Genomic DNA, 25,253 nt, shown 5'->3' on the forward strand with positions numbered 1-25,253 from the left:
GTGGGACTGTACCCCAGTGAGAGTCAGTGTGTGTGGGAGCCGTACCCCAGTGAGAGTCAGTGTGTGTGGGACCCGTACCCCAGTGAGAGCCAGCATGTGTGGGACTCATACCCCAGTGAGAGTCAGTTTGTGTGGGACCCGTACCCCAGATAGTCAGTGTGTGTGGAACCCGTACCCCAGTGAGAGTCAGTGTGTGGGGGACTGTACCCCAGTGAGAGTCAGTGTGTGTGGGACCTGTACCCCAGTGAGAGTCAGTGTGTGTGTGACCCGTACCCCAGTGAGAGCCAGCATGTGTGGGAATCATACCCCAGTGAGAGTCAGTGTGTCGGGGACTGTACCCCAGTGAGAGTCAGTGTGTGTGGGACTGTTCCCAGTGAGAGTCAGTGTGTGTGGGACCCGTACCCCAGTGAGAGTCAGTGTGTGTGGGACCCGTACCCCAGTGAGAGTCAATGTGTGTGGGACCCGTACTCCAGTGAGAGTCAGTGTGTGTGGGACCCGTACCCCAGTGAGAGTCAGTGTGTGTGGGACTGTACCCCAGTGAGAGTCAATGTGTGTGGGACCCATACCCCAGTGAGAGTCAGTGTGTGTGTGACCCATACCCCAATGAGAGCCAGCATGTGTGGGACTCATACCCCAGTGAGAGTCAGTTTATGTGGGACACGTACCCCAGATAGTCAGTGTGTGTGGAACCCGTAACCCAGTCAGAGTCAGTGTGTGTGGGACCCATACCCCAGTGAGAGTCAGTGTGTGTGGGACTGTACCCCAGTGAGAGTCAGTGTGTGTGGGACCCGTACCCCAGTGAGAGTCAGTGTGTGTGGGACCCGTACCCCAGTGAGAGCCAGCATGTGTGGGACTCATACCCCAGTGAGAGTCAGTTTGTGTGGGACCCGTACCCCAGATAGTCAGTGTGTGTGGAACCCGTACCCCAGTGAGAGTCAGTGTGTGGGGGACTGTACCCCAGTGAGAGTCAGTGTGTGTGGGACCTGTACCCCAGTGAGAGTCAGTGTGTGTGTGACCCGTACCCCAGTGAGAGCCAGCATGTGTGGGAATCATACCCCAGTGAGAGTCAGTGTGTGGGGGACTGTACCCCAGTGAGAGTCAGTGTGTGTGGGACTGTTCCCAGTGAGAGTCAGTGTGTGTGGGACCCGTACCCCAGTGAGAGTCAGTGTGTGTGGGACCCGTACCCCAGTGAGAGTCAATGTGTGTGGGACCCGTACTCCAGTGAGAGTCAGTGTGTGTGGGACCCGTACCCCAGTGAGAGTCAGTGTGTGTGGGACTGTACCCCAGTGAGAGTCAGTGTGTGTGGGACCCGTACCCCAGTGAGAGTCAGTGTGTGTGTGACCCGTACCCCAATGAGAGCCAGCATGTGTGGGACTCATACCCCAGTGAGAGTCAGTTTATGTGGGACACGTACCCCAGATAGTCAGTGTGTGTGGGACCCGTACCTCAGTCAGAGTCAGTGTGTGTGGGACCCATACCCCAGTGAGAGTCAGTGTGTGTGGGACTGTACCCCAGTAAGAGTCAGTGTGTATGGGACTGTACCCCAGTGAGAGTCAGTGTGTGTGGGACCCATACCCCAGTGAGAGTCAGTGTGTGTGGGACCCGTACCCCAGTGAGAGTCAGTGTGTATGGGACTGTACCCCAGTGAGAGTCAGTGTGTGTGGGACTGTACCCCAGTGAGAGTCAGTGTGTGTGGGACCTGTACCCCAGTGAGAGTCAGTGTGTGGGACTGTTCCCCAGTGAGAGTCAGTGTGTGTGGGACCCGTACCCAAGTGAGAATCAGTGTATGTGGGAATGTACCCCAGTGAGAGTCAGTGTGTGTGGGACACGTACACCAGTGAGAGTCAGTGTGTGTGGGACCCGTACCCGAGTGAGAGTCAGTGTGTATGGGACTGCACCCCAGTGAGAGTCAGTGTGTGTGGGACTGTCCCCCAGTGAGAGTCAGTGTGTGTGGGACCCGTACCCCAGTGAGAGTCAGTGTGTATGGGACTGTACCCCAGTGAGAGTCAGTGTGTGTGGGACTGTACCCCAGTGAGAGTCTGTGTGTATGGGACCCGTACCCCAGTGAGAGTCAGTGTGTGTGGGACTGTACCCCAGTGAGAGTCAGTGTGTGTGGGACCCGTACCCCAGTGAGTCAGTGTGTGGGACTGTACCCCAGTGAGAGTCAGTGTGTGTGGGACCCGTACCCCAGTGAGAGTCAGTGTGTGTGGGACCCGTACCCCAGTGAGAGTCAGTGTGTGTGGGACCCGTACCCCAGTGAGAGTCAGTGTGTGTGGGACCCGTACCCCAGTGAGAGTCAGTGTGTGTGGGACCCGTACCCCAGTGAGAGTCAATGTGTGTGGGACTGTACCCCAGTGAGAGTCAGTGTGTGTGGGACCCGTACCCCAGTGAGAGTCAATGTGTGTGGTACCCGTACTCAAGTGAGAGTCAGTGTGTGTGGGACCCATATCCCAGTGAGAGTCAGTGTGTGTGTGACCCGTACCCCAGTGAGAGTCAGTGAGTGTGGGACTCGTACCCCAGTGAGAGTCAGTGTGTGTGGGACCCGTACCCCAGTGAGAGTCAGTGTGAGTGGGACCCATACCCAGTGAGAGTCAGTGTGTGTGGGACCCATATCCAGTGAGAGTCAGTGTGTGTGGGAATGTCCCCCAGTGAGAGTCAGTGTGTGTGGGACCCATACCCCAGTGAGAGTCAGTGTGTGTGGGACCTGTACCCCAGTGAGAGTCAGTGGGTGTGGGACTGTACCCCAGTGAGAGTCAGTGTGTGTGGGACCCGTACCCCAGTGAGAGTCAGTGTGTGTGGGACCCGTACCCCAGTGAGAATCAGTGTGTGTGGGACCCGTACCCCAGTGAGAGTCAGTGTGTGTGGGACCCGTACCCCAGTGAGAGTCAGTGTGTGTGGGACTGTACCCCACTGAGAGTCAGTGTGTGTCGGACCCGTACCCCAGTGAGAGTCAGTGTGTGTGGGTCCCGTACCCCAGTGAGAGCCAGCATGTGTGGGAATCAGACCCCAGTGAGAGTCAGTGTGTGGGGGACTGTACCCCAGTGAGAGTCAGTGTGTGTGGGACTGTTCCCAGTGAGAGTCAGTGTGTGTGGGACCCGTACCCCAGTGAGAGTCAGTGTGTGTGGGACCCGTACCCCAGTGAGAGTCAATGTGTGTGGGACCCGTACTCCAGTGAGAGTCAGTGTGTGTGGGACCCGTACCCCAGTGAGAGTCAGTGTGTGTGGGACTGTACCCCAGTGAGAGTCAGTGTGTGTGGGACCCGTACCCCAGTGAGAGTCAGTGTGTGTGTGACCCGTACCCCAATGAGAGCCAGCATGTGTGGGACTCATACCCCAGTGAGAGTCAGTTTATGTGGGACACGTACCCCAGATAGTCAGTGTGTGTGGGACCCGTACCTCAGTCAGAGTCAGTGTGTGTGGGACCCATACCCCAGTGAGAGTCAGTGTGTGTGGGACTGTACCCCAGTAAGAGTCAGTGTGTATGGGACTGTACCCCAGTGAGAGTCAGTGTGTGTGGGACCCATACCCCAGTGAGAGTCAGTGTGTGTGGGACCCGTACCCCAATGAGAGCCAGCATGTGTGGGACTCATACCCCAGTGAGAGTCAGTTTATGTGGGACACGTACCCCAGATAGTCAGTGTGTGTGGGACCCGTAACCCAGTCAGAGTCAGTGTGTGTGGGACCCATACCCCAGTGAGAGTCAGTGTGTGTGGGACTGTACCCCAGTGAGAGTCAGTGTGTGTGGGACCCGTACCCCAGTGAGAGTCAGTGTGTGTGGGACCCGTACCCCAGTGAGAGCCAGCATGTGTGGGACTCATACCCCAGTGAGAGTCAGTTTGTGTGGGACCCGTACCCCAGATAGTCAGTGTGTGTGGAACCCGTACCCCAGTGAGAGTCAGTGTGTGGGGGACTGTACCCCAGTGAGAGTCAGTGTGTGTGGGACCTGTACCCCAGTGAGAGTCAGTGTGTGTGTGACCCGTACCCCAGTGAGAGCCAGCATGTGTGGGAATCATACCCCAGTGAGAGTCAGTGTGTGGGGGACTGTACCCCAGTGAGAGTCAGTGTGTGTGGGACTGTTCCCCAGTGAGAGTCAGTGTGTGTGGGACCCGTACCCCAGTGAGAGTCAGTGTGTGTGGGACCCGTACCCCAGTGAGAGTCAGTGTGTGTGGGACCCGTACCCCAGTGAGAGTCAATGTGTGTGGGACCCGTACTCCAGTGAGAGTCAGTGTGTGTGGGACCCGTACCCCAGTGAGAGTCAGTGTGTGTGGGACTGTACCCCAGTGAGAGTCAGTGTGTGTGGGACCCGTACCCCAGTGAGAGTCAGTGTGTGTGTGACCCGTACCCCAATGAGAGCCAGCATGTGTGGGACTCATACCCCAGTGAGAGTCAGTTTATGTGGGACACGTACCCCAGATAGTCAGTGTGTGTGGGACCCGTACCTCAGTCAGAGTCAGTGTGTGTGGGACCCATACCCCAGTGAGAGTCAGTGTGTGTGGGACTGTACCCCAGTAAGAGTCAGTGTGTATGGGACTGTACCCCAGTGAGAGTCAGTGTGTGTGGGACCCATACCCCAGTGAGAGTCAGTGTGTGTGGGACCCGTACCCCAGTGAGAGTCAGTGTGTATGGGACTGTACCCCAGTGAGAGTCAGTGTGTGTGGGACTGTACCCCAGTGAGAGTCAGTGTGTGTGGGACCTGTACCCCAGTGAGAGTCAGTGTGTGGGACTGTTCCCCAGTGAGAGTCAGTGTGTGTGGGACCCGTACCCAAGTGAGAATCAGTGTATGTGGGAATGTATTCCAGTGAGAGTCAGTGTGTGTGGGACACGTACACCAGTGAGAGTCAGTGTGTGTGGGACCCGTACCCGAGTGAGAGTCAGTGTGTATGGGACTGCACCCCAGTGAGAGTCAGTGTGTGTGGGACTGTCCCCCAGTGAGAGTCAGTGTGTGTGGGACCCGTACCCCAGTGAGAGTCAGTGTGTATGGGACTGTACCCCAGTGAGAGTCAGTGTGTGTGGGACTGTACCCCAGTGAGAGTCTGTGTGTATGGGACCCGTACCCCAGTGAGAGTCAGTGTGTGTGGGACTGTACCCCAGTGAGAGTCAGTGTGTGTGGGACCCGTACCCCAGTGAGTCAGTGTGTGGGACTGTACCCCAGTGAGAGTCAGTGTGTGTGGGACCCGTACCCCAGTGAGAGTCAGTGTGTGTGGGACCCGTACCCCAGTGAGAGTCAGTGTGTGTGGGACCCGTACCCCAGTGAGAGTCAGTGTGTGTGGGACCCGTACCCCAGTGAGAGTCAGTGTGTGTGGGACCCGTACCCCAGTGAGAGTCAATGTGTGTGGGACTGTACCCCAGTGAGAGTCAGTGTGTGTGGGACCCGTACCCCAGTGAGAGTCAATGTGTGTGGTACCCGTACTCAAGTGAGAGTCAGTGTGTGTGGGACCCATATCCCAGTGAGAGTCAGTGTGTGTGTGACCCGTACCCCAGTGAGAGTCAGTGAGTGTGGGACTCGTACCCCAGTGAGAGTCAGTGTGTGTGGGACCCGTACCCCAGTGAGAGTCAGTGTGAGTGGGACCCATACCCAGTGAGAGTCAGTGTGTGTGGGACCCATATCCAGTGAGAGTCAGTGTGTGTGGGAATGTCCCCCAGTGAGAGTCAGTGTGTGTGGGACCCATACCCCAGTGAGAGTCAGTGTGTGTGGGACCTGTACCCCAGTGAGAGTCAGTGGGTGTGGGACTGTACCCCAGTGAGAGTCAGTGTGTGTGGGACCCGTACCCCAGTGAGAGTCAGTGTGTGTGGGACCCGTACCCCAGTGAGAATCAGTGTGTGTGGGACCCGTACCCCAGTGAGAGTCAGTGTGTGTGGGACCCGTACCCCAGTGAGAGTCAGTGTGTGTGGGACTGTACCCCACTGAGAGTCAGTGTGTGTCGGACCCGTACCCCAGTGAGAGTCAGTGTGTGTGGGTCCCGTACCCCAGTGAGAGTCAGTGTGTATGGGACTGTACCCCAGTAAGATTCAGTGTGTATGGGACTGTACCCCAGTGAGAGTCAGTGTGTGTGGGACCCATACCCCAGTGAGAGTCAGTGTGTGTGGGACTGTACCCCAGTAAGAGTCAGTGTTTGTGGGACTCGTACCCCAGTGAGAGTCAGTGTGTGTCGGACCTGTACCCCAGTGAGAGTCAGTGTGTGTGGGACCCGTACCCCAGTGAGAGTCAGTGCGTTTGGGACCCGTACCCCAGTGAGAGTCAGTGTGTGTGGGACCTGTACCCCAGTGAGAGTCAGTGTGTGTGGGACTGTACCCCAGTGAGAGTCAGTGTGTGTGGGACCCGTACCCCAGTGAGAGTCAGTGTGTGGGACTGTACCCCAGTGAGAGTCAGTGTGTGTGGGACCCTTACCCCAGTGAGAGTCAGTGTGTATGGGACTGTACCCCAGTGAGAGTCAGTGTGTGTGGGACTGTACCCCAGTGAGAGTCAGTGTGAGTGGGACCCGTACCCCAGTGAGAGTCAGTGTGTGTGGGACCCGTACCCCAGTCAGAGTCAGTGTGTGTGGGACCCATACCCCAGTGAGAGTCAGTGTGAATGGGACTGTACCCCAGTAAGAGTCAGTGTGTATAGGACTTTACCCCAGTGAGAGTCAGTGTGTGTGGGACACATACCCCAGTGAGAGTCAGTGTGTGTGGGACCCGTACCGCAGTGAGAGTCAGTGTGTATGGGACTGTACCCCAGTGAGAGTCAGTGTGTGTGGGACTGTACCTCAGTGAGAGTCAGTGTGTGTGGGACCTGTACCCCAGTGAGAGTCAGTGTGTGGGACTGTTCCCCAGTGAGAGTCAGTGTGTGTGGGACCCGTACCCAAGTGAGAATCAGTGTATGTGGGACTGTACCCGAGTGAGAGTCAGTGTGTGTGGGACCCGTACCCCAGTGAGAGTCAGTGTGTGTGGGATCCGTACCCCAGTGAGAGTCAGTGTGTGTCTGAACCGTACCCCAGTGAGAGTCAGTGTGTGTGGGAATGTACCCCAGTGAGAGTCAGTGTGTGTGGGACCCGTACACCAGTGAGAGTCAGTGTGTGTGGGACCCGTACACCAGTGAGAGTCAGTGTGTATGGGACTGCACCCCAGTGAGAGTCAGTGTGTGTGGGACTGTACCCCAGTGAGAGTCAGTGTGTGTGGGACCCGTACCCCAGTGAGAGTCAGTGTGTATGGGACTGTACCCCAGTGAGAGTCAGTGTGTGTGGGACTGTACCCCAGTGAGAGTCAGTGTGTGTGGGACCCGTACCCCAGTGAGAGTCAGTGTGTGGCACTGTACCCCAGTGAGAGTCAGTGTGTGTGGGACTGTACCCCAGTGAGAGTCAGTGTGTGTGGGACCCGTACCCCAGTGAGAGTCAGTGTGTGGGACTGTACCCCAGTGAGAGTCAGTGTGTGTGGGACCCGTACCCAAGTGAGTCAGTGTATATGGGACTGTACCCCAGTGAGAGTCAGTGTGTGTGGGACCCGTACCCCAGTGAGAGTCAGTGTGTGTGGGACCCGTACCCCAGTGAGAGTCAGTGTGAGTGGGACCCATACCCAGTGAGAGTCAGTGTGTGTGGGACCCATATCCAGTGAGAGTCAGTGTGTGTGTGAATGTACCCCAGTGAGAGTCAGTGTGTGGGACCCATACCCCAGTGAGAGTCAGTGTGTGTGGGACCTGTACCCCAGTGAGAGTCAGTGGGTGTGGGACTGTACCCCAGTGAGAGTCAGTGTGTGTGGGACCCGTACCCCAGTGAGAGTCAGTGTGTGTGGGACCCGTACCCCAGTGAGAATCAGTGTGTGTGGGACCCGTACCCCAGTGAGAGTCAGTGTGTGTGGGACCCGTACCCAAGTGAGAGTCAGTGTGTGTGGGACCCGTACCCCAGTGAGAGTCAGTGTGTGTGGGACCCGTACCCCAGTGAGAGTCAGTGTGTGTGGGACTGTACCCCAGTGAGAATCAGTGTGTGTGGGACCCGTACCCCAGTGAGAGTCAGTGTGTGTGGGACCCGTACCCCAGTGAGAGCCAGCATGTGTGGGACTCATACCCCAGTGAGAGTCAGTTTGTGTGGGACCCGTACCCCAGATAGTCAGTGTGTGTGGAACCCGTACCCCAGTGAGAGTCAGTGTGTGGGGGACTGTACCCCAGTGAGAGTCAGTGTGTGTGGGACCTGTACCCCAGTGAGAGTCAGTGTGTGTGTGACCCGTACCCCAGTGAGAGCCAGCATGTGTGGGAATCATACCCCAGTGAGAGTCAGTGTGTGGGGGACTGTACCCCAGTGAGAGTCAGTGTGTGTGGGACTGTTCCCAGTGAGAGTCAGTGTGTGTGGGACCCGTACCCCAGTGAGAGTCAGTGTGTGTGGGACCCGTACCCCAGTGAGAGTCAATGTGTGTGGGACCCGTACTCCAGTGAGAGTCAGTGTGTGTGGGACCCGTACCCCAGTGAGAGTCAGTGTGTGTGGGACTGTACCCCAGTGAGAGTCAGTGTGTGTGGGACCCGTACCCCAGTGAGAGTCAGTGTGTGTGTGACCCGTACCCCAATGAGAGCCAGCATGTGTGGGACTCATACCCCAGTGAGAGTCAGTTTATGTGGGACACGTACCCCAGATAGTCAGTGTGTGTGGGACCCGTACCTCAGTCAGAGTCAGTGTGTGTGGGACCCATACCCCAGTGAGAGTCAGTGTGTGTGGGACTGTACCCCAGTAAGAGTCAGTGTGTATGGGACTGTACCCCAGTGAGAGTCAGTGTGTGTGGGACCCATACCCCAGTGAGAGTCAGTGTGTGTGGGACCCGTACCCCAGTGAGAGTCAGTGTGTATGGGACTGTACCCCAGTGAGAGTCAGTGTGTGTGGGACTGTACCCCAGTGAGAGTCAGTTTATGTGGGACACGTACCCCAGATAGTCAGTGTGTGTGGAACCCGTACCCCAGTGAGAGTCAGTCTGTGGGGGACTGTACCCCAGTGAGAGTCAGTGTGTATGGGACTGTACCCCAGTGAGAGTCAGTGTGTGTGGGACTGTACCCCAGTGAGAGTCAGTGTGTGTGGGACCCTTACCCCAGTGAGAGTCAGTGTGTATGGGACTATACCCCAGTGAGAGTCAGTGTGTGTGGGACCCGTACCCCAGTCAGAGTCAGTGTGTGTGGGACCCATACCCCAGTGAGAGTCAGTGTGTATGGGACTGTACCCCAGTAAGAGTCAGTGTGTATGGGACTGTACCCCAGTGAGAGTCAGTGTGTGTGGGACCCGTACCCCAGTGAGAGTCAGTGTGTATGGGACTGTACCCCAGTGAGAGTCAGTGTGTGTGGGACTGTACCCCAGTGAGAGTCAGTGTGTGTGGGACCTGTACCCCAGTGAGAGTCAGTGTGTGGGACTGTTCCCCAGTGAGAGTCAGTGTGTGTGGGACCCGTACCCAAGTGAGAATCAGTGTATGTGGGAATGTACCCGCGTGAGAGTCAGTGTGTGTGGGACCCGTACCCCAGTGAGAGTCAGTGTGTGTGGGATCCGTACCCCAGTGAGAGTCAGTGTGTGTCTGAACCGTACCCCAGTGAGAGTCAGTGTGTGTGGGAATGTACCCCAGTGAGAGTCAGTGTGTGTGGGACCCGTACACCAGTGAGAGTCAGTGTGTGTGGGACCCGTACCCGAGTGAGAGTCAGTGTGTATGGGACTGCACCCCAGTGAGAGTCAGTGTGTGTGGGACTGTACCCCAGTGAGAGTCAGTGTGTGTGGGACCCGTACCCCAGTGAGAGTCAGTGTGTATGGGACTGTACCCCAGTGAGAGTCAGTGTGTATGGGACTGTACCCCAGTGAGAGTCAGTGTGTGTGGGACCCGTACCCCAGTGAGAGTCAGTGTGTGGGACTGTACCCCAGTGAGAGTCAGTGTGTGTGGGACCCGTACCCAAGTGAGTCAGTGTATGTGGGACTGTACCCCAGTGAGAGTCAGTGTGTGTGGGACCCGTACCCCAGTGAGAGTCAGTGCGTGTGGGACCCGTACCCCAGTGAGAGTCAGTGTGTGTGGGTCCCGTATCCCAGTGAGAGTCAGTGTGTGTGGGACCCGTACCCCAGTGAGAGTCAGTGTGTGTGGGACCCGTACCCCAGTCAGAGTCAATGTGTGTGGGACTGTGCCCCAGTGAGAGTCAGTGTGTGTGGGACCCGTACCCCAGTGAGAGTCAGTGAGTGGGACCCATACCCAGTGAGAGTCAGTGTGTGTGGGACCCATATCCAGTGAGAGTCAGTGTGTGTGGGAATGTACCCCAGTGAGAGTCAGTGTGTGTGGGACCCATACCCCAGTGAGAGTCAGTGTGTGTGGGACCTGTACCCCAGTGAGAGTCAGTGGGTGTGGGACTGTACCTCAGTGAGAGTCAGTGTGTGTGGGACCCGTACCCCAGTGAGAGTCAGTGTGTGTGGGACCCGTACCCCAGTGAGAATCAGTGTGTGTGGGACCCGTACCCCAGTGAGAGTCAGTGTGTGTGGGACCCGTACCCAAGTGAGAGTCAGTGTGTGTGGGACTGTACCCCAGTGAGAGTCAGTGTGTGTGGGACCCGTACCCCAGTGAGAGTCAGTGTGTGTGTGACCCGTACCCCAGTGAGAGTCAGTGTGTGTGGGACCCGTACCCAAGTGAGAGTCAATGTGTGTGGGACCCGTACTCCAGTGATAGTCAGTGTGTGTGGGACCCGTACCCCAGTGAGAGTCAATGTCTGTGGGACCCGTACCCCAGTGACAGTCAGTGAGTGGGACTGTACCCCAGTGAGAGTCAGTGTGTGCGGGACCCATATCCCAGTGAGAGTCAGTGTGTGTGGGACCCGTACCCCAGTGACAGTCAGTGTGTGTGGGACCCGTACCCCACTGAGAGTCAGTGTGTGTCGGAACCGTACCCCAGTGAGAGTCAGTGTGTGTGGGACCCGTACCCCAGTGAGAGTCAGTGTGTGTGGGACCCGTACCCCAGTGAGAGTCAGTGTGTGAGACTGTACCCAAGTGAGAGTCAGTGTGTTTGGGACCCGTACCCAAGTGAGAGTCAGTGTATGTGGGACTGTACCCCAGTGAGAGTCAGTGTGTGTGGGACCCGTACCCCAGTGAGAGTCAGTGTGTGTGGGACCCGTACCCCAGTGAGAGTCAGTGCGTTTGGGACTCGTACCCCAGTGATAGTCAGTGTGTGTGGTACCCGTACCCAAGTGAGAGTCAGTGTATGTGGGACTGTACCCCAGTGAGAGTCAGTGTGTGTGGGACTCGTACCCCAGTGAGAGTCAGTGTGTGTGGGACCCGTACCCCAGTGAGATCCAGTGTGTGTGGGACCCGTACCCCAGTGAGAGTCAGTGTGTGTGAGACCCGTACCCCAGTGAGAGTCAGTGTGTGTGGGACCCGTACCCCAGTGAGGGTCAATGTATGTGGGACTGTACCCCAGTGAGAGTCAGTGTGTGTGGGACCCGTACCCAAGTGAGAGTCAGTGTATGTGGGACTGTACCCCAGTGAGAGTCAGTGTGTGTGGGACCCGTACCCCAGTGAGAGTCAGTGTGTGTGGGACCCGTACTCCAGTGGGAGTCAGTGTGTGTGGGACCCGTACCCCAGTGAGAGTCAGTGTGTGTGGGACCCGTACCCCAGTGAGAGTCAGTGTGTGTGGGACCCATACCCCAGTGAGAGTCAGTGTGTGTGGGACTGTACCCCAGTGAGAGTCAGTGTCTGTGGGACCCGTACCCCAGTGAGAGTCAGTGTGTGTGGGACTGTACCCCAGTGAGAGTCAATGTGTGTGGGACCCGTACCCCAGTGAGAGTCAGTGGGTGTGGGACCCGTACCCCAGTGAGAGTCAATGTGTGTGGGACCCGTACTCCAGTGAGAGTCAGTGTGTGTGGGACCCGTACCCCAGTGAGAGTCAGTGTCTGTGGGACCCGTACCCCAGTGAGAGTCAGTGTGTGTGGGACCCGTACCCCAGTGAGAGCCAGTGTGTGTGGGACTGTACCCCAGTGAGAGTCAGTGTGTGTGGGACTGTACAAGTGAGAGTCAATGTGTGTGGGACCCGTACTCCAGTGAGAGTCAGTGTGTGTGGGACCCGTACCCCAGTGAGAGTCAATGTGTGTGGGACCCGTACCCCAGTGAGAGTCAGTGTGTGTGGGACCCGTACCCCAGTGAGAGTCAGTGTGTGTGTGACCCGTACCCCAGTGAGAGCCAGCATGTGTGGAAATCATACCCCAGTGAGAGTCAGTTTGTGTGGGACCGGTACCCCAGATAGTCAGTGTGTGTGGAACCCGTACCCCAGTGAGAGTCAGTGTGTGGCGGACTGTACCCCAGTGAGAGTCAGAGTGTGTGGGACCTGTACCCCAGTGAGAGTCAGTGTGTGTGGGACTCGTACCCCAGTGAGAGTCAGTGTGTGTGGGACCCGTACCCAAGTGAGAGTCAGTGTATGTGGGACTGTACCCCAGTGAGAGTCAGTGTGTGTGGGACCCGTACCCCAGTTAGAGTCAGTGTGTGCGGGACTGCACCCCAGTGAGAGTCAGTGTGTGTGGGACTGTACCCCAGTGAGAGTCAGTGTGTGTGGGACCCGTACCCCAGTGAGAGTCAGTGTGTATGGGACTGTACCCCAGTGAGAGTCAGTGTGTGTGGGACTTTCCCCCAGTGAGAGTCAGTGTGTGTGGGACCCGTACCCCAGTGAGAGTCAGTGTGTGGGACTGTACCCCAGTGAGAGTCAGTGTGTGTGGGACCCGTACCCAAGTGAGTCAGTGTATGTGGGAGTGTACCCCAGTGAGAGTCAGTGTGTGTGGGACCCGTACCCCAGTGAGAGTCAGTGTGTGTGGGACCCGTACCCCAGTGAGAGTCAGTGTGTGTGGGACCCGTACCCCAGTGAGAGTCAGTGTGTGTGGGACCCGTACCCCAGTGAGAGTCAGTGTGTGTGGGACCCGTACCCCAGTGAGAGTCAATGTGTGTGGGACTGTACCCCAGTGAGAGTCAGTGTGTGTGGGACCCGTACCCCAGTGAGAGTCAATGTGTGTGGGACCCGTACTCCAGTGAGAGTCAGTGTGTGTGGGTCCCGCACCCCAGTGAGAGTCAGTGTCTGTGGGACCCGTACCCCAGTGAGAGTCAGTGTGTGGGACTGTACCCCAGTGAGAGTCAGTATGTGTGGGACCCATATCCCAGTGAGAGTCAGTGTGTGTGTGACCCGTACCCCAGTGAGAGTCAGTGAGTGTGGGACTCGTACCCCAGTGAGAGTCAGTGTGTGTGGGACCCGTACCCCAGTGAGAGTCAGTGTGAGTGGGACCCATACCCAGTGAGAGTCAGTGTGTGTGGGACCCATATCCAGTGAGAGTCAGTGTGTGTGGGACCCGTACCCAAGTGAGAGTCAGTGTGTGTGGGACTGTACCCCAGTGAGAGTCAGTGTGTGTGGGACCCGTACCCCAGTGAGAGTCAGTGTGTGTGGGACCCGTACCCCAGTGAGAGTCAGTGTGTGTGGGACCCGTACCCAAGTGAGAGTCAATGTGTGTGGGACTGTACCCCAGTGAGAGTCAGTGTGTGTGGGACCCATACCCCAGTGAGAGTCAGTTTGTGTGGGACCCGTACCCCAGTGAGAGTCAGTGTGTGTGGGACTGTACCCCAGTAAGAGTCAGTGTGTGTGGGACTCGTACCCCAGTGAGAGTCAGTGTGTGTCGGACCTGTACCCCAGTGAGAGTCAGTGTGTGTGGGACCCGTACCCCAGTGAGAGTCAGTGCGTTTGGGACCCGTACCCCAGTGAGAGTCAGTGTGTGTGGGACCTGTACCCCAGTGAGAGTCAGTGTGTGCGGGACTGTACCCCAGTGAGCGTCAGTGTGTGTGGGACCCGTACCCCAGTGAGAGTCAGTGTGTGTGGGACCCGTACCCCAGTGAGAGTCAGTGTGTGTGGGACCTGTACCCCAGTGAGAGTCAGTGTGTGTGAGACCCGTACCCCAGTGAGAGTCAGTGTGTGTGGGACAGTACCCCAGTGAGAGTCAGTGTGTGTGGGACCCGTACCCCAGTGAGAGTCAGTGTGTGTGGGACCCATACACCAGTGAGAGTCAATGTGTGTGGGACTGTACCCCAGTGAGAGTCAGTGTGTGTGGGACCCGTACCCCAGTGAGAGTCAATGTGTGTGGGAGCCGTACTCCAGTGAGAGTCAGTGTGTGTGGGACCCGTACCCGAGTGAGAGTCAGTGTCTGCGGGACCCGTACCCCAGTGAGAGTCAGTGTGTGTGGGACCCGTACCCCAGTGAGAGTCAGTGTGTGTGGGACTGTACCCCAGTGAGAGTCAGTGTGTGTGGGACCCGTACCCCAGTGAGAGTCAGTGTGTGTGTGACCCGTACCCCAGTGAGAGCCAGCATGTGTGGAACTCATACCCCAGTGAGAGTCAGTTTGTGTGGGACCGGTACCCCAGATAGTCAGTGTGTGTGGAACCCGTACCCCAGTGAGAGTCAGTGTGTGGCGGACTGTACCCCAGTGAGAGTCTGTGTGTGGGACCCATACCCAGTGAGAGTCAGTGCGTGTGGGACCCATATCCAGTGAGAGTCAGTGTGTGTGGGAATGTACCCCAGTGAGAGTCAGTGTGTGTGGGACCCATACCCCAGTGAGAGTCAGTGTGTGTGGGACCCGTACCCCAGTGAGAGTCAGCGTGTGTGGGACTCGTACCCCAGTGAGAGTCAATGTGTGTGGGACTGTACCCTAGTGAGAGTAACTGTGTGTGGGACCTGTACCCCAGTAAGAGTCAGTGTGTGTGGGACTCGTACCCCAGTGAGAGTCAGTGTGTATGGGACCCGTACCCAAGTGAGAGTCAGTGTATGTGGGACTGTACCCCAGTGAGAGTCAGTGTGTGTGGGACCCGTACCCCAGTTAGAGTCAATGTGTGTGGGACCCGTACCCCAGTGAGAGTCAGTGTGTGTGGGACCCGTACCCCAGTGAGAGTCAGTGTGTGTGGGACCCGTACCCCAGTGAGAGTCAATGTGTGTGGGACTGTACCCCATTGAGAGTCAGTGTGTGTGGGACCCGAATCCCAGTGAGAGTCAGTGTGTGTGGGACCCGTACCCCAGTGAGAGTCAATGTGTGTGGGACTGTACCCCAGTGAGAGTCAGAGTGTGTGGGACCTGTACCCCAGTAAGAGTCAGTGTGTGTGGGACTCGTACCCCAGTGAGAGTCAGTGTGTGTGGGACCCGTACCCAAGTGAGAGTCAGTGTATGTGGCACTGTACCCCAGTGAGAGTCAGTGTGTGTGGGACCCGTACCCCAGTTAGAGTCAGTGTTTGTGGGACCCGTACCCCAGTGAGAGTCAGTGTGTGTGGGACCCGTACCCCAGTGAGAGTCAGTGTGTGTGGGACCCGTACCCCAGTGAGAGTCAGTGTGTGTGGGACCCGTACCCCAGTGAGAGTCAATGTGTGTGGGACTGTACCCCAGTGAGAGTCAGTGTGTGTGGGACCCGTACCCCAGTGAGAGTCAATGTGTGTGCGACCCGTACTCCAGTGAGAGTCAGTGTGTGTGGGACCCGTACCCCAGTGAGAGTCAGTGTCTGTGGGACCCGTACCCCAGTGAGAGTCAGTGTGTGGGACTGTACCCCAGTGAGAGTCAGTGTGTGTGGGACCCATACCCCAGTGAGAGTCAATGTGTGTGGGACCCGTACTCCAGTGAGAGTCAGTGTGTGTGTGACCCGTACCCCAGTGAGAGCCAGCATGTGTGGGACTCATACCCCAGTGAGAGTCAGTGTGTGTGGGACCCATATCCCAGTGAGAGTCAGTGTGTGTGGGACCCGTACCCCAGTGAGAGTCAATGTGTGTGGGACTGTACCCCAGTGAGAGTCAGAGTGTGTGGGACCTGTACCCCAGTGAGAGTCAGTGTGTGGCGGACTGTACCCCAGTGAGAATCTGTGTGTGGAACCCATACCCAGTGAGAGTCAGTGCGTGTGGGACCCATATCCAGTGAGAGTCAGTGTGTGTGGGAATGTACCCCAGTGAGAGTCAGTGTGTGTGGGACCCATACCCCAGTGAGAGTCAGTGTGTGTGGGACCCGTACCACAGTGAGAGTCAGTGTGTGGCGGACTGTACCCCAGTGAGAGTCTGTGTGTGGAACCCATACCCAGTGAGAGTCAGTGCGTGTGGGACCCATATCCAGTGAGAGTCAGTGTGTGTGGGAATGTACCCCAGTGAGAGTCAGTGTGTGTGGGACCCATACCCCAGTGAGAGTCAATGTGTGTGGGACTGTACCCCAGTGAGAGTCAGTGTGTGTGGGACCGGTACCCCAGTAAGAGTCAGTGTGTGTGGGACTCGTACCCCAGTGAGAGTCAGTGTGTATGGGACCCGTACCCAAGTGAGAGTCAGTGCATGTGGGACTGCACCCCAGTGAGAGTCAGTGTGTGTGGGACCCGTACCCCAGTTAGAGTCAGTGTGGGTGGGACCCGTACCCCAGTGAGAGTCAGTGTGTGTGGGACCCGTACCCCAGTGAGAGTCAGTGTATGTGGGACCCGTACCCCAGTGAGAGTCAATGTGTGTGGGACTGTACCCCAGTGAGAGTCAGTGTGTGTGGGACCCGTACCCCAGTGAGAGTCAATGTGTGTGGGACTGTACCCCAGTGAGAGTCAGAGTGTGTGGGACCTGTACCCCAGTAAGAGTCAGTGTATGTGGGACCCGTACCCCAGTGAGAGTCAATGTGTGTGGGACTGTACCCCAGTGAGAGTCAGTGTGTGTGGGACCCGAACCCCAGTGAGAGTCAATGTGTGTGGGACTGTACCCCAGTGAGAGTCAGAGTGTGTGGGACCTGTACCCCAGTAAGAGTCAGTTTGTGTGGGACTCGTACCCCAGTGAGAGTCAGTGTGTGTGGGACCCGTACCCAAGTGAGAGTCAGTGTATGTGGGACTGTACCCCAGTGAGAGTCAGTGTGTGTGGGACCCGTACCCCAGTTAGAGTCAGTGTGTGTGGGACTGCACCCCAGTGAGAGTCAGTGTGTGTGGGACTGTACCCCAGTGAGAGTCAGTGTGTGTGGGACCCATACCCCAGTGAGAGTCAGTGTGTATGGGACTGTACCCCAGTGAGAGTCAGTATGTGTGGGACTGTACCCCAGTGAGAGTCAGTGTGTGTGGGACCCGTACCCCAGTGAGAGTCAGTGTGTGGGACTGTACCCCAGTGAGAGTCAGTGTGTGTGGGACCCGTACCCAAGTGAGTCAGTGTATGTGGGACTGTACCCCAGTGAGAGTCAGTGTGTGTGGGACCCGTACCCCAGTGAGAGTCAGTGTGTGTGGGACCCGTACCCCAGTGAGAGTCAGTGTGTGTGGGACCCGTACCCCAGTGAGAGTCAGTGTGTGTGGGACCCGTACCCCAGTGAGAGTCAGTGTGTGTGGGACCCGTACCCCAGTGAGAGTCAATGTGTGTGGGACTGTACCCCAGTGAGAGTCAGTGTGTGTGGGACCCGTACCCCAGTGAGAGTCAATGTGTGTGGGACCCGTACTCCAGTGAGAGTCAGTGTGTGTGGGACCCGCACCCCAGTGAGAGTCAGTGTCTGTGGGACCCGTACCCCAGTGAGAGTCAGTGTGTGGGACTGTACCCCAGTGAGAGTCAGTGTGTGTGGGACCCGTACCCCAGTGAGAGTCAGTGTGAGTGGGACCCATACCCAGTGAGAGTCAGTGTGTGTGGGACCCATATCCAGTGAGAGTCAGTGTGTGTGGGAATGTACCCCAGTGAGAGTCAGTGTGTGTGGGACCCATACCCCAGTGAGAGTCAATGTGTGTGGGACCTGTACCCCAGTGAGAGTCAGTGGGTGTGGGACTGTACCCCAGTGAGAGTCAGTGTGTGTGGGACCCGTACCCCAGTGAGAGTCAGTGTGTGTGGGACCCGTACCCCAGTGAGAATCAGTGTGTGTGGGACCCGTACCCCAGTGAGAGTCAGTGTGTGTGGGACCCGTACCCAAGTGAGAGTCAGTGTGTGTGGGACTGTACCCCAGTGAGAGTCAGTGTGTGTGGGACCCGTACCCCAGTGAGAGTCAGTGTGTGTGGGACCCGTACCCCAGTGAGAGTCAGTGTGTGTGGGACCCGTACCCAAGTGAGAGTCAATGTGTGTGGGACTGTACCCCAGTGAGAGTCAGTGTGTGTGGGACCCATACCCCAGTGAGAGTCAGTTTGTGTGGGACCCGTACCCCAGTGAGAGTCAGTGTGTGTGGGACTCGTACCCCAGTGAGAGTCAGTGTGTGTCGGACCTGTACCCCAGTGAGAGTCAGTGTGTGTGGGACCCGTACCCCAGTGAGAGTCAGTGCGTTTGGGACCCGTACCCCAGTGAGAGTCAGTGTGTGTGGGACCTGTACCCCAGTGAGAGTCAGTGTGTGTGGGACTGTACCCCAGTGAGCGTCAGTGTGTGTGGGACCCGTACCCCAGTGAGAGTCAGTGTGTGTGGGACCCGTACCCCAGTGAGAGTCAGCGTGTGTGGGACCTGTACCCCAGTGAGAGTCAGTGTGTGTGAGACCCGTACCCCAGTGAGAGTCAGTGTGTGTGAGACCCGTACCCCAGTGAGAGTCAGTGTGTGTGGGACTGTACCCCAGTGAGAGTCAGTGTGTGTGGGACCCGTACCCCAGTGAGAGTCAGTGTGTGTGGGACCCATACCCCAGTGAGAGTCAATGTGTGTGGGACTGTACCCCAGTGAGAGTCAGTGTGTGTGGGACCCGTACCCCAGTGAGAGTCAATGTGTGTGGGAGCCGTACTCCAGTGAGAGTCAGTGTGTGTGGGACCCGTACCCGAGTGAGAGTCAGTGTCTGCGGGACCCGTACCCCAGTGAGAGTCAGTGTGTGGGACTGTACCCCAGTGAGAGTCAGTATGTGTGGGACCCATATCCCAGTGAGAGTCAGTGTGTGTGGGACCCGTACCCCAGTGAGAGTCAGTGTGTGTGGGACCCGTACCCCAGTGAGAGTCAGTGTGTGGGACCCGTACCCCAGTGAGAGTCAGTGTGTGTGGGACCCATACCCCAGTGAGAGTCAGTGTGTGTGGGACCTGTACCCCAGTGAGAGTCAGTGTGTGGGCGACTGTACCCCAGTGAGAGTCAGTGTGTGTGGGACCCGTACCCCAGTGAGAGTCAGTGTGTGTGGGACCTGTACCCCAGTGAGAGTCAGTGTGTGTGAGACCCGTACCCCAGTGAGAGTCAGTGTGTGTGGGACCCGTACCCCAGTGAGAGTCAGTGTGTGTGGGACCCGTACCCCAGTGAGAGTCAGTGTGTGTGGGACTGTACCCCAGTGAGAGTCAGTGTGTGTGGGACCCGTACCCCAGTGAGAGTCAGTGTGTGTGTGACCCGTACCCCAGTGAGAGCCAGCATGTGTGGAACTCATACCCCAGTGAGAGTCAGTTTGTGTGGGACCGGTACCCCAGATAGTCAGTGTGTGTGGAACCCGTACCCCAGTGAGAGTCAGTGTGTGGCGGACTGTACCCCAGTGAGAGTCTGTGTGTGGGACCCATACCCAGTGAGAGTCAGTGTGTGTGGGACCCATACCCCAGTGAGAGTCAATGTGTGTGGGACCCGTACTCCAGTGAGAGTCAGTGTGTGTGTGACCCGTACCCCAGTGAGAGCCAGCATGTGTGGGACTCATACCCCAGTGAGAGTCAGTGTGTGTGGGACCCATATCCCAGTGAGAGTCAGTGTGTGTGGGACCCGTACCCCAGTGAGAGTCAGTGCGTGTGGGACCCGTACCCAGTGAGAGTCAGTGTGTGTGGGACCCGTACCCCAGTGAGTCAGTGTGTGTGGGACCCATACCCAGTGAGAGTCAGTGTGTGTGGGACCCATATCCAGTGAGAGTCAGTGTGTGTGGGAATGTACCCCAGTGAGAGTCAGTGTGTGTGGGACCCATAGCCCAGTGAGTCAGTGTGTGTGGGACCTGCACCCCAGTAAGAGTCAGTGTGTGTGGGACTCGTACCCCAGTGAGAGTCAGTGTGTGTGGTACCCGTACCCAAGTGAGAGTCAGTGTATGTGGGACTGTACCCCAGTGAGAGTCAGTGTGTGTGGGACTCGTACCCCAGTGAGAGTCAGTGTGTGTGGGACCCGTACCCCAGTGAGAGTCAGTGTGTGTGGGACCCGTACCCCAGTGAGAGTCAGTGTGTGTGAGACCCGTACCCCAGTGAGAGTCAGTGTGTGTGGGACCTGTACCCCAGTGAGGGTCAATGTAAGTGGGACTGTACCCCAGTGAGAGTCAGTGTGTGTGGGACCCGTACCCCAGTGAGAGTCAGTGTCTGTGGGACCCGTACCCCAGTGAGAGTCAGTGTGTGGGACTGTACCCCGGTAAGAGTCAGTGTGTGTGGGACTCGTACCCCAGTGAGAGTCAGTGTGTGTGGGACCCGTACCCAAGTGAGAGTCAGTGTATGTGGGACTGTACCCCACTGAGAGTCAGTGTGTGTGGGACCCGTACCCCAGTGAGAGTCAGTGTGTGTGGGACCCGTACCCCAGTGGGAGTCAGTGTGTGTGGGACCCGTACCCCAGTGAGAGTCAGTGTGTGTGGGACCCGTACCCCAGTGAGAGTCAGTGTGTGTGGGACCCGTACCCCAGTGAGAGTCAGTGTGTGTGGGACTGTACCCCAGTGAGAGTCAGTGTCTGTGGGACCCGTACCCCAGTGAGAGTCAGTGTGTGTGGGACTGTACCCCAGTGAGAGTCAATGTGTGTGGGACCCGTACCCCAGTGAGAGTCAGTGTGTGTGGGACCCGTACCCCAGTGAGAGTCAATGTGTGTGGGACCCGTACTCCAGTGAGAGTCAGTGTGTGTGGGACCCGTACCCCAGTGAGAGTCAGTGTCTGTGGGACCCGTACCCCAGTGAGAGTCAGTGTGTGTGGGACCCGTACCCCAGTGAGAGCCAGTGTGTGTGGGACTGTACCCCAGTGAGAGTCAGTGTGTGTGGGACTGTACCCGTGAGAGTCAATGTGTGTAGGACCCGTACTCCAGTGAGAGTCAGTGTGTGTGGGACCCGTACCCCAGTGAGAGTCAATGTGTGTGGGACCCGTACTCCAGTGAGAGTCAGTGTGTGTGGGACCCATACCCCAGTGAGAGTCAGTGTCTGTGGGACCCGTACCCCAGTGAGAGTCAGTGTGTGGGACTGTACCCCAGTAAGAGTTAGTGTGTGTGGGACTCGTACCCCAGTGAGAGTCAGTGTTTGTGGGACCCGTACCCAAGTGAGAGTCAGTGCATGTAGGACTGTACCCCAGTGAGAGTCAGTGTGTGTGGGACCCATACCCCAGTGAGAATCAGTGTGTGTGGGACCCGTACCCCAGTGAGAGTCAGTGTGTGTGGGACCCGTACCCCAGTGAGAGTCAGTGTGTGTGGGACCCGTACCCCAGTGAGAGTCAGTGTGTGTGGGACCCGTACCCCAGTGAGAGTCAATGTGTGTGGGACCCGTACTCCAGTGAGAGTCAGTGTGTGTGGGACCCGTACCCCAGTGAGAGTCAGTGTGTGTGGGACTGTACCCCAGTGAGAGTCAATGTGTGTGGGACCCGTACCCCAGTGAGAGTCAGTGTGTGTGGGACTGTACCCCAGTGAGAGTCAGTGTGTGTGGGACTGTACCCCAGTGAGAGTCAGTGTGTGTGGGACTGTACCCCAGTGAGAGTCAGTGTGTGTGGGACCCGTACCCCAGTGAGAGCCAGTGTGTGTGGGACTGTACCCCAGTGAGAGTCAGCACGTTCAGGAAAGTTAAAGTTGTTGTAGAATCATAGAAATTTACAGCACGGAAAGAGGCCATTCGGCCCATCATGTCCACGCCGGCCGGCAAAGAGCTATCCCGCCTAATCCCACTTTCCAGCTCACGGTCCGTAGCCCTGAAGGTTACGGCACTTCAAGTGTACAACCAGGTACTTTCTAAATGTGATGGGGGTTTCTGCCTCTACCACCCTTTCAGGCAGAGAGTTCCAGACCCCCACCACCATCTGGGTGAATTAATTTCCCCTCCAATCCCCTCTAAACCTCCCCCCAATTACTTTAAATCTATGCTCCCTGGTTGTTGACCCCTCTGCTTAGGGAAATAGGTCTTTCCTATCCATTCTATCCGGGCCCCTCATGACCTTGTACACCTCAATCAGGTCTCCCCTTAGCCTCCTCTGTTCCAAAGAAAACAACCCCAGCCTATCCAATCTTTCCTTATAGCTAAAATTCTACAATCCTGGCAACATCCTCGTAAATCTCCTCTGTACCATCTCCAGTGCAATCACATCTTTCCTGTAATGTGGTGACCAGAACTGCACGCAGTACTCCAGCTGTGGCCTAACCAGTGTTTTTACAGTTCAAGCATAACCTCCCTGCTCTTGTATTCTATGCCTCAGCTAATAAGGCAAGTATTCCGTATGCCTTCTCAACCACCTTATCTACCCGGCCTGCTACCTTCAGGGATCTGTGGACTTGCACTCCCAGGTCCCTCTGTTCCTCTACACTTCTCAGTGTCCTACCATTTAATTTGTATTCCCTTGCCTTGTTAGACATTCCCAAATGCATTACCTCACACTTCTCCGGATTGAATTCCATTTGCCACTGTTCTGCCTGTTATAGAAACATAGAAACATAGAAAATAGGTGTAGGAGTAGGCCATTAGGCCCTTCGAGTCTGCACCACCATTCAATAAGATCATGGCTGATCATTCCTTCAGTAACCCTTTCCTGCTTTGTTTCCATACTCCTTGATCCCTTTAGCCGTAAGGGCCGTATCTAACTCCCTCTTGAATATATCCAATGAACTGGCATCAACAACTCTCTGCGGCAGGGAATTCCACAGGTTAACAACTCTCTGAGTGAAGAAGTTTCTCCTTATCTCAGTTTTAAATGGCCTACCCCTTATCCTAAGACTGTGTCCCCTGGTTCTGTACTTCCCCAACATCGGGAACATTCTTCCCGCATCTAACCTGTCCAGTCCCATCAGAATCTTATATGTTTCTATGAGATCCCCTCTCATCCTTCTAAACTCCAGTGTATAAAGGCCCAGTTGATCCAGTCTCTCCTCATATGTCAGCCAAGCCATCCCTGGAATCAGTCTGGTGAACCTTCGCTGCACTCCCTCAATAGCAAGAACGTCCTTCCTCAGATTAAGAGACCAAAACTGAACACAATATTCCAGGTGAGGCCTCACCAAGGCCCTGTACAACTGCAGTAACACCTCCCTGCTCCTATACTCAAATCCTCTCGCTATGAAGGCCAACATACCATTTGCCTTCTTCACCGCCTGCTGTACCTGCATGCCAACTTTCAATGACTGATGAACCATGACACCCAGGTCTCGTTGCACCTCCCCTTTTCCTAATCTGCCGCCATTTAGATAACATTCTGCCTTCGTGTTTTTGCCCCCAAAGTGGATAACCTCACATTTATCCACATTATACTGCATCTGCCATGCATTTTCCCACTCACCTAACCTGTCCAAGTCACCCTGCAGCCTCTTAGCGTCCACCTCACAGCTCACACCGCCACCCAGTTTAGTGTCATCTGCAAACTTGGAGATATTACACTCAATTCCTTCATCCAAATCATGAATGTATATTGTAAAGAGCTGGGGTCCCAGCACTGAGCCCTGCGGCACTCCACTCGTCACTGCCTCCCATTCCGAAAAGGACCCGTTTATCCCGACTCTCTGCTTCCTGCCTGCTAACCAATTCTCTATCCACATCAGTACATTACCCCCAATACCATGTGCTTTGATTTTGCAAACCAATCTCTTGTGTGGGATCTTGTCAAAGGCCTTTTGAATGTCCAAATACACCACATCCACTGGTTCTCCCTTGTCCACTCTACTGTTACATCCTCAAAAAATTAGAGAAGATTTGTCAAGCATGATTTCCCTTTCATAAATTGATGCTGACTTGGACCGATCCTGTCACTTTCCAAATGCGCTGCTATTTCATCCTTAATAATTGATTCCAACATTTTCCCCACTACCGATGTCAGGCTAACCGGTCTACAATTACCCGTTTTCTCTCTCCCTCCTTTTTTAAAAAGTGGTGTTACATTAGCTACCCTCCAGTCCATAGGAACTGACCCAGAGTCGATAGACTGTTGGAAAATGATCACCAATGCATCCACTATTTCTAGGGCCACTTCCTTAAGTACTCTGGGATACAGACGATCAGGCCCAGGGATTTATCGGCCTTCAATCCCATCAATTTCCCTAACACAATTTCCCGCCTAATTAGGATATCCTTCAATTCCTCCTTCTCACTAGACCCTCGGTCCCCTAGTACATCTGGGAGGTTATTTGTGTCTTCCTTCGTGAAGACAGAACCAAAGTATTTGTTCAATTGGTCTGCCATTTCTTTGTTCCCCAATATATACTCACCCGGGTCCGACTTCAAGGAACCTACGTTTGTCTTCACTAATCTTTTTCTCTTCATATATTTATAGAAGCTTTTGCAGTCAGTTTTTATGCTCCCGGCAAGCTTCCTCTCGTACTCTATTTTCCCCCTCCTAATTGAACCCTTTGTCCTCTTCTGCTGAATTCTAAATTTCTCCCAGTCCTCTGGTTTGCTGCTTTTTCTGGCCAATTTATATGCCTCTTCCTTGGATCTAACACTATCTTTAATTTTCCTTGTTCGCCACGGTTGAGCCACCTTCCCTGGTTTATTTTTACTCCAGACAAGGATGTACAATTGTTGATGTTCATCCATGAGATCTATAAATGTTTGCCATTGCCTATCCACCGTCAACCCTTTAAGTATCACTCGCCAGTCTATTCTAGCCAATTCATGCCTCATGCTGTCGAAGTTACCTTTCCTTAAGTTCAGGACCCTAGTTTCTGATTTAACTCTGTCACTTTCCAGCTTAATAAAGAATTCTACCATATTATGGTCACTCTTCCCCAAAGGGCCTCGTATAACAAGATTGCTAATTAGTCCCTTCTCATTACGCATCACCTAGTCTAGGATGGCCAGCTCTCTAGTTGGTTCCTCGACATATTGGTCAAGAAAACCATCCCTCATACACTCCAGGAAATCCTCCTCCACCGTATTGCTGCCAGTTTGGTTAGCCCAATCTATATGTAAATTAAAGTCACAGGTTAACCCCTTCTAATGTGTATCACACTACCACCAGGGAGCATATCTGTTGGATTCCCAAGGGATCCCAGCATCCCTTGGGAGCACGGTATATAAGCTGGCCTCCCACGCAGTGCCTGCACTCTGGAGTCACATTAAAGGAGCTGAGGTCACACTTGCTCATTGTACAGTTTCAGCTGTCGTTATGTGCAGATCTCTGCCCACCTGACCAGTCCATTGATATCTTCCTGCAGTCTCCAGCTTTCTTCTTCATTATCAACCACACGGACAATTTTAGTATCATCTGCAAACTTCTTAATCATACCCCCTACC

The 25,253-nt window shown here is 55.6% G+C and overlaps 1 protein-coding gene across 1 annotated transcript in view; it reads right to left on the reverse strand.

Moving 5' to 3' along the window:
• Positions 1 to 25,253, reverse strand: part of aoc1 (amine oxidase copper containing 1) — an 87,587-nt gene that overhangs the window by 61,818 nt on the left and 516 nt on the right. The gene's annotated exons all lie outside the window — the stretch shown is intronic.

The sequence above is a fragment of the Pristiophorus japonicus genome, chromosome 1, assembly GCF_044704955.1.
Source record: "Pristiophorus japonicus isolate sPriJap1 chromosome 1, sPriJap1.hap1, whole genome shotgun sequence".
Classification (NCBI taxonomy): domain Eukaryota; kingdom Metazoa; phylum Chordata; class Chondrichthyes; family Pristiophoridae; genus Pristiophorus; species Pristiophorus japonicus.